Source organism: Hyla sarda, chromosome 3 (genome assembly GCF_029499605.1).
Source record: "Hyla sarda isolate aHylSar1 chromosome 3, aHylSar1.hap1, whole genome shotgun sequence".
NCBI lineage: Eukaryota > Metazoa > Chordata > Amphibia > Anura > Hylidae > Hyla > Hyla sarda.
The window spans coordinates 312105807-312125035 of record NC_079191.1 but is presented as its reverse complement, the minus strand read 5'-3'; the positions used below and the strand labels follow the sequence as shown (position 1 = coordinate 312125035).

The 19229-nt window shown below is 41.4% G+C and overlaps 1 long non-coding RNA gene across 1 annotated transcript in view; it reads right to left on the bottom strand.

Moving 5' to 3' along the window:
- Window positions 1–220: 220 nt before the first annotated feature.
- Window positions 221–19229, bottom strand: part of LOC130362494 (uncharacterized) — a 49440-nt gene continuing 30431 nt past the window's right edge. The window contains exons 2-3 of the long non-coding RNA XR_008891446.1: window positions 4772–4929; window positions 221–379 (exon numbers count right to left, since the gene is read on the bottom strand). This is a non-coding gene — a long non-coding RNA (uncharacterized LOC130362494). The remainder of the gene's footprint in view (window positions 380–4771; window positions 4930–19229) is intronic.

Sequence of the window (19229 nt, the reverse complement as noted above, 5' to 3'; positions counted from 1 at the left end):
TTTATCAAAGAATACCTTCCTTCCTTAGAATACGGCAGCGTTATATCTCCATATCTACATAGAGATGACTGATTACTAGTTTTTAAAAGCTGAACACACCAATTAAATACATCTAAAATAGCAAAAAGCATGATTTGCCAAAGGACTTCTGCGAGAAAAACACTTTCGCTCTATTAAAAACAACATCACTTTTATTAAGAAAAATCCCTGCACATGAAAACAACAGCAAAAAGAAACTGATGAGCTTTCAGATTGTCCTCTTTTGCATGCAAATCATATCAGAGGTTCTCATTAGCATAAATGCATGAGAAATTCTAAATGCTTTTAATTTCCAATCTCAGCCAGCAGTCGAGTAATTTGTCACTGTCAGGGTGAAAATCTAAAAAGAAAAAAAAAAAGTAGAGCAAATGCAGAGCTCTGTGCTAAATTGGAATCATACCATTTTTTTGATCTACTAATTGACTAATGCTGCCGTTCAATCAACTGCCTTGAAGGTGTAAATAATTCAATGTACATTTGGAAATATAGTCGCTCTCTGCACATTGTATATCTATTATTTAGAAAATATATTTTCATTGCTTAAAAATAATAAGGGCCATACTCAATCTATGGTTTACCAATTATATAGACACAGAAATAATAGTGGCTGAAATCCAATGCATAAATTACTCTTCCACATAAATGATATTTTTAATATTGAGTAACTTCACTGTGGGCTTGTTGAAAAATCAGAACAAACTTCTGGAAATGAGCATAGTAAAGTAAAAATAAAGTAATATTTGTATTCTTTCTTTGCAAACTGTGGAGAATTACTTCAATGCCAAAGTGTTTTCATTGTAGTGAAAGGGATTTTATGGAATTACATTAATCCCTTACCGACCCAAGAAATTGACATGTTGGGGGAGATTTGTTGGGGGAGATCTGTGGGGTTTTAATGTGACATTGGGCAATTATTTTGTGCAATTTTCATTGTCTAGCTACTAGTCAGAATTTACTATGAGGGAAGAGTCTTGTAGTAAATATGAGTCAATTATGAATTGCAACTTTGCGTTGCTTTTTTAAAAAAATGAACCTACAAGCCCCACAAACCTGGGAAGGGGCCTGTCCAGTCAGAAATGGGGTAAAAGAGGAGTGGCTGGACAGAAGAGGGGCGTTTTCTCACAACTCGAACTATTTACTATTGAATTCAAAGAAAATCCTGTGAACAAATGTCTGGAAATTTCCGCCAAGAAAATGCTGGTCAGAAAAATTTCCCGACCTGTGAATCCCCATAATGAACAGAGTAGAATTCTGCAAGTCTAAAAGAACATACCCAGGGGTGGACTGACTGGCCCGATCGGACATCATCCGAGGGCCCGGCCGGGTTAAAGGGGCACTTCGGCGCTAAGACATCTTATCCCCTATCCAAAGGATAGGGGATAAGATGTCAGATCGCGGGGATCCCGCCGCTGGGGACCCCCGTGATCTTCCACGCCGCACCCCGTTAGCATCAGTCCCCGGAGTGTGTTGGCTCTGGGTCTGATTACTGGCGATCACGGGAACGGAGCATAGTGATGTCATGGCTCCACCCCCGTGTGAAATCATGCCCCGCCCCCTCAATGCAAGCCAATGGGAGGGGGCGTGACAGCTGTCACATCCCTCCAATAGACTTGCATTGAGGGGGCAGAGCATGACGTCACACGGGGGCGGGGCCGTGACATCACTATGCTCTGTCCTCGTGGTCGAGATGGACTCAGTCTGAGGACCTCCAGCGGTTCCGGAAGCTGCAAAAGGTGGGTGCTGCATGGTAAATCCCGGGGGTCCCCAGCGGCGGGACGCCCGCGATCTGACATCTTAGAGGCGGAGTACCCCTTTAAGGGCCCGCTGCCGCCACCACTGCTACTGAGGATCTGGGACACTTGTCCGAGATCTCCAGCAGAGAGCGCTGCCTTCTCCTGTATTTGTGATACACATACATACAGAAGAAGGCGTCCCCTCTGTCTGAGCCACATCTGCAGCTTACACAGAGAAGACGTTACCTCCGCCCCCACGCAGCACGCAATACAGGCGCCGATTATGTCGCTCATCGGTGCCTGTACTGTGGAGGGAGAAAACCCTGCTGCTGAGGAGATCGTTGGGACATCAGGTGAGCATCATTTTTTTTTATTTTTAACTCTGCCATTACCTATGGGGAAGAAGGGGGGGGGTAACTTTGCCAATACCTGAGGGGGGGGGTAACTCTGCCTATACCTATGGGGAAGAGGGGGGTTTACTCTGCCTATACCTATGGGGAAAGGGGAGGAAAGGGGGGTAATAGGGAAGAGGGAGGTTTACTCTGCCTATATCTATGGGGAAGAGGGGGATGGATAACTCTGCCTATACCTATGAGGAAAGGGGGGTAACTCTGCCTATACCTATGGGGAAGAGGGGGGTGGGTAACTCTGCCTACACTTATGTGGAAAGGGGGAGGGGGGTAACTCTGCCTATACCTATGGGGAAAGGGGGGTAACTGCCTATACCTATAGGGAAGAGGGGGGTGACTCTGCCTTTACCAATGGGGAAGAGGGGGGGGGGTAACTCTGCCTATACCTATGGGGAAAGGGGGGGAACTCTGCCTATACCTATGGGGAACGGGGGGTAACTCTGCCTATACCTTTGGGGAAGAGGGGTTTAACTCTGCCTTCACCTATGGGGAATGGGGGGTTTAACTCTGCCTATACCAATGGGGAAGAGGGGGGGGGGTAACTCTGCCTATACCTATGGGGAAAGGGGGGGGGAACTCTGCCTATACCTATGGGGAACGGGGGGGTAACTCTGCCTATATCTATGGGGAAAAGGGGTTTAACTCTGCCTTCACCTATGGGGAATGGGGGGTTTAACTCTGCCTATACCTACAGGGAAAGGGGGGGTGGGACTCTGCTGCCTATACCTAAGGAGAAAGGGGGGTTAACTCTGTTCCTATACCTATTGGGAAGGAGGGTTAAGTCTGTTGCCTATACCTATGGGGAAGGGTGGGGGGCTTATTCTGCTGCCTATACCTTTGGGGAAGTGGGGGTTAACTCTGCTGCCTATACCTACAGGAAAGGGGAGGGGGTTAACTCTGCTGTCTATATCTACAGGGAAGGAGGAGTTAACTCTGTTGCCTATGCCTGCAAGGAAGGGGGGTTAACTCTGCTGCCTATACCTACAGGGAAGGGGGGCTACCTAACTTTATACCTGGATGCCTAACTACTTACCTACATACCAGGCTATCTAACTACCTACATACCCAGCTACCTAACTATGTACATACCTGGCCTTCAAACATAGCTGCCTAACTACCTAGGTAGCCCTCTAACTACCGGGCTTGTCACCTACCTACATATCTGGCTTCCTGATCTACCTAACTAGTTACCTATTTACCTGGCTACCTACCTACCTGCCCTTTTATACTGTGCAGGACACCAAAGAGGGCATTATTACAGTTTGTGGGTCTATAGATGGAAAGATTGTGTAGAGGAGGGGAGGGCACTGGAAAAATGCAGAGTCTGAAATGTCTGTCCTGCAGATGTTAAGAGATCCACATGGCGGTCTAATCCGGACGGAGAAGAAAGGGAAAGCGGACGCCACTGATCAGAAAAGACTTAATTGTGAGTCCCAAAATGTAACTGTAATCACTTCTATAGTATACACATCCTGTGTACAGCTGACATATACCGCCATATGGTCCGTTATATAATCACTTATATTGTATACAGATCCTGTATAGTATACTGGTCTGTGTATAGTGGTTTTATTTAGTACAGTATGGCGGTATTATCCAGATATTGTGTGATGGTATGTTTATTCATTTTAATAGACACTAAGACAGGGGTGCTGAGCAGCGGTATTCTGCAGGCCCGCTGCGAAAGGTCATATGAGAGAGCAGGTTGTGCCTCATAAAAATATATAACACAATACTACTATCACCACCTGCTGGTGTCAATTTTAAATATTCTTTTTGGGGACATTTTATATGATACAATAAATAAAAGTGATTTTAGGGGTTGATTAATCAGGTTTTTTTTTACCCCGGGCCTTTGCCCAGGGTTTGATTAATAGTTGAGATTACCCCTGGCTACCCTGAGGGTTGTCAGTTAATAGTATGGTATATATTTACTCCTTGTATACCAGTATTATTGGTCATGGAAATTTACCTACGTTAGGGTGCGTTCACACACTAGTAACTAGCAGCGGGTTTCCAGCTGCGGGAAATTTGCTGCGAGTTATGCTACCATTCATTTGAATGGGTCCGCGGACAGTCTGCAAATCTGACACTATTGCGGACTGTCTGTGGACCCATTTAAATCAATGGTAGCGTAACTCGCAATGGGATTCCCGCAGCTGGAAACCCACTGCTAGTAATAGCATGTGAACGCACCCTTAAAGTGTTTCTTACATACATAAATTTTAGTTTATTGTGTGTGGGATTTGGGTGGAATAGGGGTGTGGCAGAAGATTGACGAGCTGCAGAGCCTAGCAGGGGCCCTTGCCTTTTTTTGGTCCAGGGGCCCCAAGTGTTGTCAGTCCGCCCCTGAACATACCACATTAGTAAAAACCCAACACTCTTCAGTGTCATCATGATATTGACTTATCTTATTATCATGTGGAAGGGTGACTAAACAGACACTTTACGGTTCATTAAACATCTGTTGATAGCAATTTCTCTTAAATTTTAAGAGCTTGGATTAAAGGAAATGGATTTGAATATTCCATAGCTGTATATATAAGAATTGTAAGTATAATAACGATTCTATTGAACAATTGAGACTACCTCAAAGCTACCTCAACCTCAAAGCTTGTTGATTTAGGCCTTTAGAAGTGCAATGCTGATGTTTGGCAACCATTCTGCCTGCCTGGCTTCTATTTGTGGCACAATGGGTCCACACCCATGGGGCGCTACAAGAAGGAATTTGGTTCTTGATAAAGACCCTGTTTGAAAGAAAAATGTATGTGAATAATAAATATATCAGGAGAACACTTGAGAAATACTGGAATCTGTTTCTACTAAGTTTTCCTATAAAACATCAGATTATGTTTTTCAGGGGTAGAACTATGAGGAATGTAATAGCCCGTGTCGATTAAGGAAACCACAAGTGCAGAGATGCATTAAATTATTGTAATGCTGTCAGTTGAAGTTCTCTGGCATGTACCGCTGCTTACCAATACTCTTCTGCACTGTCACATGCAGCAACAGCTTCTGGTGTTACATAGGGGCCAGGTGCTTGCACGGGCCTCCTCTTATAGAGCCAGTGTGCTCTCCTGGGGGGGATGATAGATGTGTGATTTGCATATGTATAATAGATGTATGCATTAATGACTGATGTATGTATATTAGATGTGTGTATGTATAATAAATATATGCATGAATGACAGATGTACGCATGATAGATGTGTTTATGTATGTTTGATAGATGTTTGTATGTAAAATAGATGTATGCATGCATATATGTATAATAAAGGTGTGTATGTATAATGTATGTATGTATGATGTATGCATGATAGATGTGTGTATGTATGATAGATCTTTGCATGTATGTATGATAGATGTTTGTATGATATATGAATGATAGATCCCCATTATATTATTGTAGTGCTAGCTGGGTGTGTGTTTACTATACTAGTGCTGGCTAGGTGTGTGCATATATATATATATATATATATATATATTTGTGTGTGTGTGTGTGTGTGTGTGTGTGTGTGAATATACATATACACATATTGTAAGGATTTTAGTCTGGGGTTAGCTTTGGGATCGTCCTTGATAAAGCGACAGGACACGTTTCTACTTCATTCAGCAGGCAAACAACAGTTCTTCATGCAAGTCTGGCTCCTTGCCAGCTTTATTAGACAGTTTGCCGGAAAAACTAAAATATAACAGACGAACAAAATCATAGACCATCCAGCCACCAACTACACATTAGACAAATCCCTCTCTATCAACTTGTAAACTAGTTTCCAACAGTTTAAAACACAAGTTTCCTGCAAACCTTTACTCACTATTCACACTCAGCGTTGGCAGGCTCTTGCCTTATGTACTAAGACTCCTTGTCTGTCCACTTCACTGTTAGTGGTCACTCACAGCACCTGGCTTTATGCTCCTCGTAAGGACCCCTGCTTCCTTCCTTTACAGCCACCTTGCTGTCTTCTGGGGAGAGCCCAGACTATTCTGTTTCCTTTCCTGATATGCAGACTTCCTACCCTTCTTCTGGCCTCATTAAGTAGGCACCTGATGAGCATCTCTGTTAGGTCACCTAGGATAAAGGTCTTGGAAAAACACCCTATCATTGCCCTCAAACCTTCCTCAATGCCACAATATATAGATGATATATAGATAATGGTGGTTGTTGTCAGTCTGTGAGTATACTAGGTCCTCTTAAGATCAGGTGACAGCCTGATAACGTTATTATTCCAAAAATTTAAAGTGTTGGTCGCGTATGTGCAGCGTACAGTAGTGGGAGAGTATTAAAGAAGGAGATTGGTGTGGTTAGAGGTGTGTTTGAGGGTGTATTTAGGGGGTGTGGTTAGGGGTGTGGCTGAGGGTGTGGTTAGGGGTGTGACTGGGCTGATGGCTCTAGCCCTGGGTCTTTGGAGACCTAGCAACGCCCCTGGAGACAGGTTTATGAGCTGAGCTGAATGAGCAAAAGTAGACATCATCATCTCCCTACTCTACAAAAGAGCTTTGCCTGAGCTAACTCCAAGCTAGTGGTTCTGAAACTGCTTACCTACACATATTAATGGCTGTTTTCATAGGCCTGTTCAGAATCTAGCTGCAGTACCACCTGAAGAACCTATGCAGGTGGAACCCTTGAAGCTCTCATATCTAGAAAGTCAGCTTCATCGCCCAAAGTACTTATGTCTCTACTGTGGCTGAAAAGGTCACACTGTCTGTACTTGTCCCCAAAAGGTGGAAAACTTCAGCATCTAGGGTCTTTGAGAGAAGTGACCTAAGCTAGGAAGACAATTCTGCCAAACTCCATGTACCCATGATCCGTACCACCGGAAAACTAGTATTTCTACTGTGGTGACTATTGTGTACAGACAATCTCTACTAAACCCTATTCAGCTTGATTCTGCCCCTGTCAAGCTCCAACTTGGTGGCCTTCACTCTAAGGAGATTGCCTTTATGTCCTGCAGGACACCACTGATCCAGTGCTTCTGGAATTGCCCTGGTTGCAACAACATTCTGCAATCATTGATTGGCATACAGGGAATATCCTCTGCTGGAGACATCATACCTCCAAATATACACACACCAAATGATCCTCCCCTATCGGCAGTCTGCCCAGCATCTGCACAGCATCTGAACTCTCGTCAGTGTCTGAATCCTTGCCAGGTTTAACTTCTCCTTACAATTCCATCCAGTGGATGAGAATGTGAAGGCAAATGCTTTCTCCCGTTTTTTTGACGTTCCCGTTCTTTTTGGCCTACCAGCTCAAAGAACTGTAACAAATAGTTGACCCCATTCATCTGGTTTCTCAGGTTTTATAAAAATATGCATATTTATTGGTTATAAGTAATAAAGCCAGTCTATTGCAAAACTAGCTTCCCAGCGTTATTGTCATCTAATCTCACATTATCAAAACGAGCTTAAAGGGGTTATCCAGGAAAAAAAAACTTTTATTTATATATAAATATATATATATATAAATATATATATATATATATATATATATACATATACACATATATATATATATATATATATATATATATATATATATAACAATTATCATATAAAGCAGCACCTCCTTGTATCCAGGTGATTGGGTGCAAGCCCTTGAACCTCGGTGCTCCGGTCCTCTTTAAGTATAAATGGATGTAGGCAGCACACCAAAATAGGTGAAAAAATAAGTGCTTTTATTCCAATTTTCCTTGGAATAAAAGCACTTATTTTTTCACCTATTTTGGTGTGCTGCCTACATCCATTTTTTTATATATATATATAATATATTTATATATTAACTTGCTCCAGAAAGTTAAACAGATTTGTAAATTATGGACAATAGGATGTGTAGCTCACTTAAAGATAAAGGTAAGGAGAGTGTTCGAGGTTAAAGGTTATGCCTTCACCCAATCAGGCCTAGTCAAAAAATGGGAAAATATATGTATATACCAGTCCTCAAGAACACTAGGGATGTGTAGAATAAAGAGGAAAGAAAATAGTGGATCTAATAAGGATTTATTAATATATGTATATATGTAAGTAAATGCAAATAAATCACCAATCACTCTGCAGGGCCCTTGCAGGAATGAATTGGTAAAAATCAATATATAAATAAAAATGCTAATGAAAATGCAGATAAAAATGCAGATAAAAATAATATAGCAGAAATGCACCAATGTCCACTACGGTGGTTAGCAACGTGTCTTTTTTGGTTAGTAGTCACTCTTGGTCACATTTAAGTCCAAGGATATCCAATTAAAAGAGTCACAGTTCAGTAATCAACTCCTATGATACTGTAGCCAAATATAGCAATAGTGGCGATAATAGCAACAGTTGTAGCAATTATGGCAATAGTTTGTAGAGTATCGGTGCACAGCACCACTCACCCTTCTTCTCGGCTGTTAGCGATCCCGGCAAGCAATGATGTTCACAGGTAGCGATTTCGGCAGACCGCGATGTCCTGTAGGTGATAAAAGCTGTTTGTATTGCCGGTCTGGATCGTAGCCTAGGTGAGTGGTTCTCCGGTAGGCTGTAAGTATCCTGGGCTGGCACGGGGAGGCATCCGGCCTAGGGAGAACGTGTCCAGGAACTCTGCCGTCCGGGGCTGTGAATGGAGATCTGGGAGCAGCTGCGTGTCTGAATGATGCGCTAGCAGCGCGCGTGTTGCAGTGGTCCCAGTTCTGTGAGCATCCAGCAGTTGCTAGCCAAAATGTGTGGATATAGTCTCTTTAGAAGTGGTATAAGGTGCTTTTGCAAGACAGACGCGTTTCAAGGCCTGCGGGCCTTTTCTTCAGTGACAGTAAGGTAAGATTTGTAAATTACTTCTATTAAAAAAATCTTAATCCTTTCAGTACTTATGAGCTGCTGAAGTTGAGTTGCTCCTTTCTGTCTAAGTGCTCTCTGATGACATCAGAAGAAAATCCCCATAGCAAACCTAAGCTGTGCAGTTCCCGAGACAAGCAGAGATGTCAACAGAGAGCATTGATGCCAGACAGAAAAGAACAACTCAACTTCAGCAGCTGATAATTATTGAAAGGATTGAGATTTTTTAATAGAAGTAATTTACTAATCTGTTTAACTTTCTGGAGCCAGTTGATATTAAAAAAAAAGTTTTTTCCTGGAATATCCCTTTAACATATCTGAGAAATAGTCGGCTGAGATATGAATTGTATCGCTAATGTGTAATTATGTGCCATTAAAATTTTCGACAATGCTCTTGCTTTAAATGTCAGCAAATGTTTTCATACATAGTTTGGCTGAATGTCTACAATGTCCGCTCCTGAAAGTAATTTCACCTTTTGCCGTTGTTCTCGCTGTTGAGTTCCCCATTTTGACCTAAAGTTGCTTGACCAGAGAGAGCCTTTTTGCTTTTTTTAGAATATTTTAATAGCATTCCCAAATGCTCCTGCGCTCACTTCATAGCCAGGATGGGAAGCAGGACATCATGGTGTACAGGTACATCCTGTGTCCCTAAGAGGTTAAAAGTTTGTTTGTTCTGTTTGAAACAAGGGACAAAATCAGAATATGGGTATGTTCACATGTACTGTATATGCGTCGGGGTACCTGCTGGTAATGGTGGACACCAGCGATCACGCTGATGCCGCCATTAATCCTTTAGATGCTGTGAACAATACTGATCACAGCATCTGAAGCATACACAGAGCACACAGCCACTCATCGGACCACCCGGGGCCCAATCAAGGTAGGGTTGCATGAGTAAAGATGGCTGCAGGAGCTGCTCACCTGCTCCCGGCTGGTTTTAATAAGTGTGAATAAGCACCACCCCATTTAAAAATTTAATTACCCTCTTTTCCGATTTAACCCATTAAGGACAAAGGACGTAAATGTACGTCCTGATGTACATTTACCTCCTGTAAATGATGCGAGCACCAGCTATGAGCAGCCAGTGACCCTCCGGTAATTATGGACATCAGCGATTGTGCTGGTGTCCGCCATTAACCCCTCAGGTGCTGTGATCAATACAGATCATGGCATCTGTGGCAATGCGGCACTTTGATTGGATGATCGGGATCCCATCATCCAACACTGTGGCCGGAGGTCCCCTTGCCTGCTCCAGCCATCATCTCGGGGTCTTTTTCTCTGCTCTAACATCGAGCAGACCTGGGAAGAAGATTATCAATAATAATCAGTGCTATGTAATCTATTGATTGCTATTAATAGTCCCCTATGGGGACGTAAAAAATTTTAAGAAAAGTTTTGTTTTTTTTTAAGTAAAAAAAGCCCCTCCTCCTTGCCCCTTTTCCAATTTTACACCCGAAAAGGTGAAAAAATATAGAAATAATAAACATATTTGTTATTGACGCGTTCATAAATGTCCGAACTATCAAAAAAAAAAAGTTCAAAATTGCTGTGTTTTGGTCACATCACATTCCCAAAAAAATAATAATATGCGATTAAATACTCAGATATACACAAAAGGGGTACAAAAAAAAATGCAGTTCATGGTGCAAAAAATTAGCCCTCATACAGCCCCGTATACAGAAAAATAAGAATGTTATAGGTGGTCAATTTAGCGCAATTATAAACATACTTATTTTGTGAAAAAAGATTGATTTTTTTTTAAAAGCATAGTATGTAGTCTATGTATGTAGAACAGTATGTAGTCATGGGTATCATTTTATTCATATTGACCCAGAGAATAAAGAAAACAGATACTTTTTACCATTAAGTGTACAGAGTAAAACCTAAACCCTCCAAAATGTGCAAAATTTCAGTTTTCTTTTTATTTTCCACAATTTTTTTGGTAAAATTAGTGGTCATTACGAAGTACAAAAAACAAGCCCTCACATGGATCTGTGGATGGAAATATAAAAGAGTTATTATTTTAAGAAGACGAGGAGGAAAAAACAAAAACGCAAAAAATAAAATTGGACCTGTCCTTATGGCCAAAATGGGATGTGTCCTTAAGGTGTTAAGAAAAAAAAAAGTTAAAGAAACATATTTGCTATTGCCGTGTGTGTATATTTCTGATTTATTCAATTATAATGTTTATGATCTTGTACAGTGAACCTTGGAAACTTAAAAAAAAATTAAAAATATTGTTGATTTTTCGGTCACCTTACATCCCAGAAAAAAGAAATAAAACATCACAGATACGCAAAAGTTATACTGATAAAAACTACAGATAGTAAAACAAAAAAAATGTACCATCATGTAGCCTTGTATATGGAAAAAAAGAAAGTTAGAGGGTCAGAATACCACAATTTTAAACATACTTCTTTTGTTAAAAAAGTTTTTTTTTTTAGTTTCCTTTATGCAGCACAATAATAAAAATTGTGTAAAGATGGGTATCATCACTTTAATCATATTAACATACAGAATAAAGAGAACATGTTCGTTTTACTGTAAAGTGCCCTGCAAAAGTTGCAAAAAGTGGTCTTGTTTTCAATTAACCACCGTATATATTTTTTTTGTTGCGATGTACATTTTACAGTAAAATGAAAGTTGTAATTACAAAGTACAATTGGCAAAAAACAAGCCCTCATATGACTCTGTGGATGGAACAATAAAATGAAAGCATTTACACTGCTAAAATCGGCTGTGTCCTTAAGGGGTTAATCCAATCATGCAACAAAGAACAATCTGATGCTAGTCATTTAATTCTCTGGATGCTGAGATCACTAGCAACTGCAGCATATCTGTCCCGTATGGGCAGGGAAGGAGTGCTCGCTAAGCTCACCCGAGCCCCTGTCCCTGCCTACTTGTCCGCCTATCCTAAATGATAGGCCGGCAACTGGTCGACAATCCCTTCCTAAATAAGTGAGGGGAGTCAAATGTCAATACAATAAAATACAATCCTGTCAGTTGTCAGGAGCAACAGGGAAACAAGCAACTAACAAAGACAAACTAAACATACACACATAAAGTCAATGTCAGTCAAACCGAGTCTAGCTAGGAGTGGGAAGAGGTGCCGAATCGCTATAACAAAAAGAAGTCAGATAGGAAGCCAGAAGTCAAGTTGCCGGGTATACAAGGGAATAAGGAAATGCTAGCTACTCAGGTAATGACCAGTTTCACAGGCATCTTCCCAGTGTCTGATGCCTGGTAATATAGGGAGCTGCACATGTGGTCAATCAGTAGCTAGCCACTCAGACAGCAGGGCGTAACCTGGCAACCTTGCAACAACACCTTGTCAGCACCTGTTTACCCTGCTGGTGCTGACAGTACGCCCCCCCCCCCCTTTTCAGAGGGGCAACCGGACCCTTAAAACTGGGTCTAGGTTTGTATGGGTGAGAATCGTGAAATTTCTTAATTAAAGTGGCCGCATGGACAAAAGAGGTCGGAACCCACAATCTCTCCTCCGGACCATAACCTTTCCAATGAACTAAGTACTGGACAGAATTCTGTACCCTTCTGCTATCCAGTATTCTAGCGACCTCATACTCAAGCTCTCCGTCAACCTCAACCGGAGGAGGCAGACTCGGGACTGGAAACTGAGTAGGAGCAGAACATTTTAACAAGGAGCAATGGAAAACATTATGAATCTTAAAAGAAGATGGTAATTTTAATCTGTAACTCACAGGATTAACCCCTTAAGGACGCAGCCCTTTTTCACCTTAAGGACTGAGCCCTTTTTCGCAATTATGACCACCGTCACTTTACGAATTAATAACGCGAAAACGCTTTTACCGAATATTCTGATTCTGAGATAGTTTTTTCGTGACATATTCTACTTTATTTTGGTGGTAAATTTTCGGCGTTAATTGCATCCTTTTTTGGTGAAAAATCCCAAAATTTCATGAAAATTTAGCATTTTTCTGACGTTGAAGCTCTCTAATTGTAAGGAAAATGAATATTCCAAATACATTTTATTTTTCTTCACAAATACAATATGTCCACTTTATGTTGGCATCATAAAATGGACATACTTTTGCTTTTTGAAAAAATTAGAGGGCTTCAAAGTAGAGCAGCAATTTTCAAAAATTTCATGAAAAATGCCATGGCAACCCCCTGTCCTGCGCTGCCATTGGTCAGAACTCCGTTCTGAGTAATGGCAGGGGATAGGAGTAGATCGCAGCTTTGCAACCTCACTTCTATCCTTTAGGCTGATCGGGGCTGTTTCTGACAACTCCGATCAGCCCTATTTTCCGGGTGATCGGGTCACCAGAGACCAGATCAGCCCGGAATTGGAGAAAATCGCATGTCTGAATTGACATGCGATTTCCTCCGATCGCCGACATGGGGGGCCTCAGGACCCCCCTGGGCAATGTGCCAGGGTGCGTGCTGAATGATTCAGCAGGCATCCGGCTACGGTCCCCAACCGGCTAGCGATGGGGACCGGATTTCCCATACGCCCTGTGTCCTGAAGAGGTTAATAACTTCAATTACCTCATAAGGTCCAATGAACCTAGATGCCAGTTTCTTAGACGGAACCTTGAGACGAAGATTTTTTGTAGATAACCACACTTTATCACCAACTTAAAATTTTATGCCGCAAGTACGTCTCTTGTCGGCCGATTTCTTTTGTATTACTTGGGCGTTTTCCAGGTTCTTCTGAACCTGAGCCCAAACTGTGCACAGTTTACTCATAGTGGTGTTGACCTCAGGGTTATCCCTATCAGTATAGGTACAGAGTAACTTAGGAATAGATAATGGACACAGCTCCCCTGCAGGACGAATCCAAGGAGTCTTAGCTCGAGCACACACATCACAAGAAGCAACAAAAGCTTTCACATCCCTGTTCAGGGTTGACCACCAAAATCTCTTTTGAAGCAATCTCCTTGTACCATGGACACCAGGATGACCTGCTAACGGCGAACAATGAGATACCTCGATTATACGGAGGCAAAACTGATTAGGTACAAAGATTTTGCCTCTAGGAATCTCTGGAGGAACCAGACCTTGATTACTCAAAATTTCCGATGTTAAATCGGCAGATACTGCAGAGATAACCACACCTTCTGGAAGAATAGTCTCAGGATTAGAGCCTATAGGCTGAGAAGTGCTGAAACTTCGAGAAAAGGCATCAGGTGAAAGTTCAATAGCACAGACATAATCTCGTGTGGGGCAAAGCAGAGGAGGCCTCCTCAGAAAAAACGTCACAAAAATCTGAAATAAATTCGGGTAGAATACTTTTACCCACACCGAGAGTAGCAAGAGAGATGGTAATGCATTTGTTAGAACGCTCAGATCCCCACTTGATAAGTTCCCCTGAGGTCCAATCAGACACAGGGTTATGATTTCTTAACCAGAGTAAACCCCAAATCCCATTTACAGTCAAATTTTTAAGAACAAAAAAGGTGATTTTTTAAAAATGTACAGAACCGACCAATAATCCCACTTCGGGAGTGGAAAAACTGACACAACCCCCTGACACGGGTGTATAATCCACTCCAGAAATGGGAATCGGGTCCTCCAACCGTCTCAAAGGTAAATTTAAAGACTTAATAAACTTTAGATCCACAAAATTAGCAGCGGAGCCAGAATCAACAAAAGCTTTACCAAATATTTTTATTTTTTGAAAACATATTTGCACTGGTAACAAAATCTTTGAAGATAACTTCGAAGGAATCTGTGCACCTAAATGACCTCCCTGATTGTCATTTAGTCGATGACGTCTCCCGGCTACTGGTGTTTGGCGCAATTCTGGACCTGAAGACCCTTCTCTCCACCAGTCTTTCTTCCGAAAGGATTTTCTTTGCTAAGGGGAAAATTTCCCTATCTGCATGGGTTCCTCGGAAGAGAAATGAGAGACAGGAGAAGAAGAAACATGGAGGAAGGAGAGTGAGGAATAAAATTAAAAGTCCGCTCTCGCATTCTTTCTTTCATACGTTTGTCAAGTCGTATAGCTAATGTCATGGCTTGTTCTAATGAGTCAGGTGATGGATAATTTACTAAAAACATCCTTAATAGCGTCAGATAATCCTAGTCTGAACTGACACCTAAGGGCTGGATCATTCCAACCCGAAGCCGTGCACCACTTCCGAAAATTCGCACAGTACTCCTCTGCTGTTCTCTTTCCCTGCTTAAGATTGACTAGCTGCCATTCTGCAAAGGCTGTATGGTCTGGCTCATCATAAAGAAGGCCCAAAGCAGAAAAGAAAGCCTCCACTGAACTTAATTCAGGAGCTGAGGAAGGTAAGGAGAAAGCCCACTCTTGAGGGTCTCCTTGCAACAAAGACAATATAAGTCCTACTCTCTGATCCTCTGTGCTAGTAGGCTGTGGTCTCATGCGAAAATATAGCTTACAACTCTCTCTGAAGACAACAAATTTCTTTTGGTCAATTGAAAAACGGTCAGGAAGATTAATTTTAGGGTCACTTGAAACAGCTGGAGGACAGACCACTGACCATTAGCTGTCTCCTGAGCCTGAACCCTCTCAGCAAGAGAATGCACTAACTGGGTTAATTTGCTCTACTAAAGCAGTCATTGCTTCCATCATAGCAGATGCAGGTAGTGGTTTGGGCCTGTGAAAATGTCACGTATGGGCAGGGAAGGAGTGCTCGCTAAGCTCACCCGAGCCCCTGTCCCTGTCTACTTTTCTGCCTATCCTAAATGATAGGCCGGCAACTGGTTGACAATCCCTTCCTAAATAAGTGAGGGGAGTCAAATGTCAATACAATAAAATACAATCCTGTCAGTTGTCAGGAGCAACAGGGAAACAAGCAACTAACAAAGACAAACTAAACATACACACATAAAGTCAATGTCAGTCAAACCGAGTCTAGCTAGGAGTGGGAAGGGGTGCCGAATTGCTATAACAAAAGAGAAGTCAGATAGGAAGCCAGAAGTCAAGTTTCTGGGTGTACAAGGGAATAAGGAAATGCTAGCTACTCAGGTAATGACCAGTTTCACAGGTATCTTCCCAGTGTCTGATGCCTGGTAATATAGGGAGATGAACATGTGGTCAATCAGTAGCTAGCCACTCAGACAGCAGGGCGTAACCCGGCAACCTTGCAACAACACCTTGTCAGCACCTGTTAACCCTGCTGGTGCTGACAATATCTATGATTACTATACAGATGTTGCCCCTGTCAGGATCAGCACCGCCACAACACAATCGTAGGGTGCCATTTGGTTGACATAGCAGCCTGAGGAGGCCTTCAGCCAAGGCCTCTATGGCTAAAATGTCAGATCTGCTAAATTTGAGTTGAGTTTGACAGATCACTGATTTGACTTTCTACAATAAAATAGCATAACAATGAAATGTATAAGCAATCAAATATTGCACGTACAAGGTCCCTAGGGGACAAACATAGTGTAAAACTAAAACTAGAAACCATTTTAAACATATAAAAAATACCTTTTGTAAAAATGTAATTTCACTTTTTTCACATTTTCTTAAATTAAAAAAAGTTTAAACGCTGAAAAAATTACATAAAATTGCTATCGCCAAATGTGGATATGCCTGAACTATTAAAATATAATGTTATTAATCCCACATGGTGAATGACATAAAGAAAAAAATGCCTCAGAAGTGCAAAAAAATGTGCCCTCATACAGCCATGTATACGGGAAAATAAGTTGTTAAAAAAATTATCATTTTTAAAACTAGTAAACTAAGGCAAAACCTATATATATTGAATGTCATTGTGATCGTATTGACCTACAAAATAAATATACGGTAGCATTTCAGTTTTACTGTAAAGTGCACTGCATAAAAACACCCCCAAAAGTATGCTAAATATCTGTTTTATTATTTTACAATTTAACCCTACAAAAAACATTTTTTATCATACATTTTGAGATAAAATGAGTGATGCCATTTCAAAGTACAACTGATACTTACATAAAACAAGGCTCTGTAAATAAAAAATAAAAAAAAAATTATGGATATGAGAAGGTGAGGAGAAAACAAAAATGCAAGAATGAAAATTGGCCATTAACCCCTTAAGGACTCAGGGTTTTTCCGTTTTTGCACTTTCGTTTTTTCCTCCTTACCTTTTGAAAATCATAACCCTTTCAATTTTCCACCTAAAAATCCATATTATGGCTTATTTTTTGCGTCACCAATTCTACTTTGCAGTGACAGTAGTCATTTTACCCAAAAATGCACGGCGAAACAGAAAAAAAAATCATTGTGCGACAAAATCGAAAAAAACTCATTTTGTAACTTTTGGGGGCTTCCGTTTCTACGCAGTGCATATTTCGGTAAAAATTACACCTCATGATTATTCTGTAGGTCCATGCGGTTAAAATGATACCCTACTTATATAGGTTTGATTTTGTCGCACTTCTGGAAAAAATCATAACTACATGCAGGAAAATTTATACGTTTAAAAATGTCATCTTCTGACCCCTATAACTTTTTTATTTTTCCACAAACAGGGCGGTATGAGGACTCATTTTTTGCGCCGTGATCTGAAGTTTTTATCGGTATGATGTTTGTTTTGATCGGACTTTTTGATCACTTTTTATTCATTTTTTAATGTTATAAAAAGTTACCAAAATACTCTTTTTTGGACTTTGGAATTTTTTTGCGCGTACGCCATTGACCGTACGGCTTAATTAATTATATATTTTTATAGTTCGGACATTTACGCACGCGGCGATACCGCATATGTTTATTTTATTTTTTTTACACTGTTTTTTTTTTTTTATGGGAAAAGGGGGGTGATTCAAACTTTTATTAGGGAAGGGGTTAAATGACCTTTATTAACACTTTTTTTTTTAAAAAAATTTTTTCCAGTGTTATAGGTCCCATAGGGACCTATAACACTGCACACACTGATCTCTCATCCTGATCACAGGCGTGTATTAACACGCCTGTGATCAGCATTATCGGCGCTTGACTGCTCCTGCCTGGATCTCAGGTACGGAGCAGTCATTCGTCGATCGGACACCGAGGAGGCAGGTAAGAGCCCTCCCGGTGTCCGATCAGCTGTTCGGGACGCCGCGATTTCACCGCGGCGGTCCCGAACAGCCCGACTGAGCAGCCGGGATACTTTCAGCTTCACTTTAGAAGCGGCGGTCAGCTTTGACCGCCGCTTCTAAAGGGTTAATACCGCACATCGCCGCGATCGGCGATGTGTGGTATTAGCCGCGGGTCCCGGCCGTTGATTAGCGCCGGGACCGACGCGATATGATGCGGGATCGCGGCGCGATCCCGCTTCATATCGCGGGAGCCGGCGCAGGATGTAAATATACGTCCTGCGTCGTTAAGGGGTTAAAGGGGTACTCCGGTGAAAAAATGTTTTTTTCAAATCAACTGGTGCCAGAAAATGAAACAGATTTGTAAATGACTTCTATTTAAAAATCTTAATCCTTCAGCTGCTGTATACTACAGTGGAAGTTCTTTTCTTTTTGAATTTCTTTTCTGTGTGGCCACAGTGCTCTCTGCTGATACCTCTAGCCATGTCAGGAACCGTCCAAAGTAGAAGCAAATCTCCATAGCAAACCTATGCTGCTCTGGGCAGTTCCTGACATGGACAGAGGTGTCAGCAGAGAGCACTGTGGTCAGACAGAAAAAAATTCAAAAAGAAAAGAACTTCCTGTGGAGCATACAGCAGCTGATAAGTACCGGAAGGATTAAGATTTTTAAATAGGAGTATAGGAGAATATACAAATCTGTTTAACTTTCTGCCACCAGTTGATTAAAAAAAAAAAAGTTTTCCACCGGAGTACCCCTTTAAGGGGTTAAGGGTGCCAATAATGTTGATCACAATTGTATACATTGTACAGTATATACAACTATATATATTGTATACTGTAAATTACACAATAGTAAGCATGTGAAACCAACTTAGACCATTTTATTTTGGTTTTCAAAAGAATCTATCACTATGGCTTATCTCCTTTAATTTAGGAATCTTTATAAGAAGGGACACATATAAGTATAACAACTTCCTGCAAAGGGGACCACACAGACTTATGTATAGAAACATAATGGCCCTCATTTACTATTCTAAACCCGACTTCTTTTGTCGGGTTTTTTTGGCGCATCTTTGCCTGTGACATGTTGCAGACATCGTGCGCCAGTCTGTGACACGATGCAACATTTTTTCCCGACGGACCCGATGTGGATTCTCCCAAACCCAAAAAAGGGGCGTAACCCGCCATTTCTGAGCTTTCCCACGTATTTATAAAGCTTTCCAACCCGAATTTG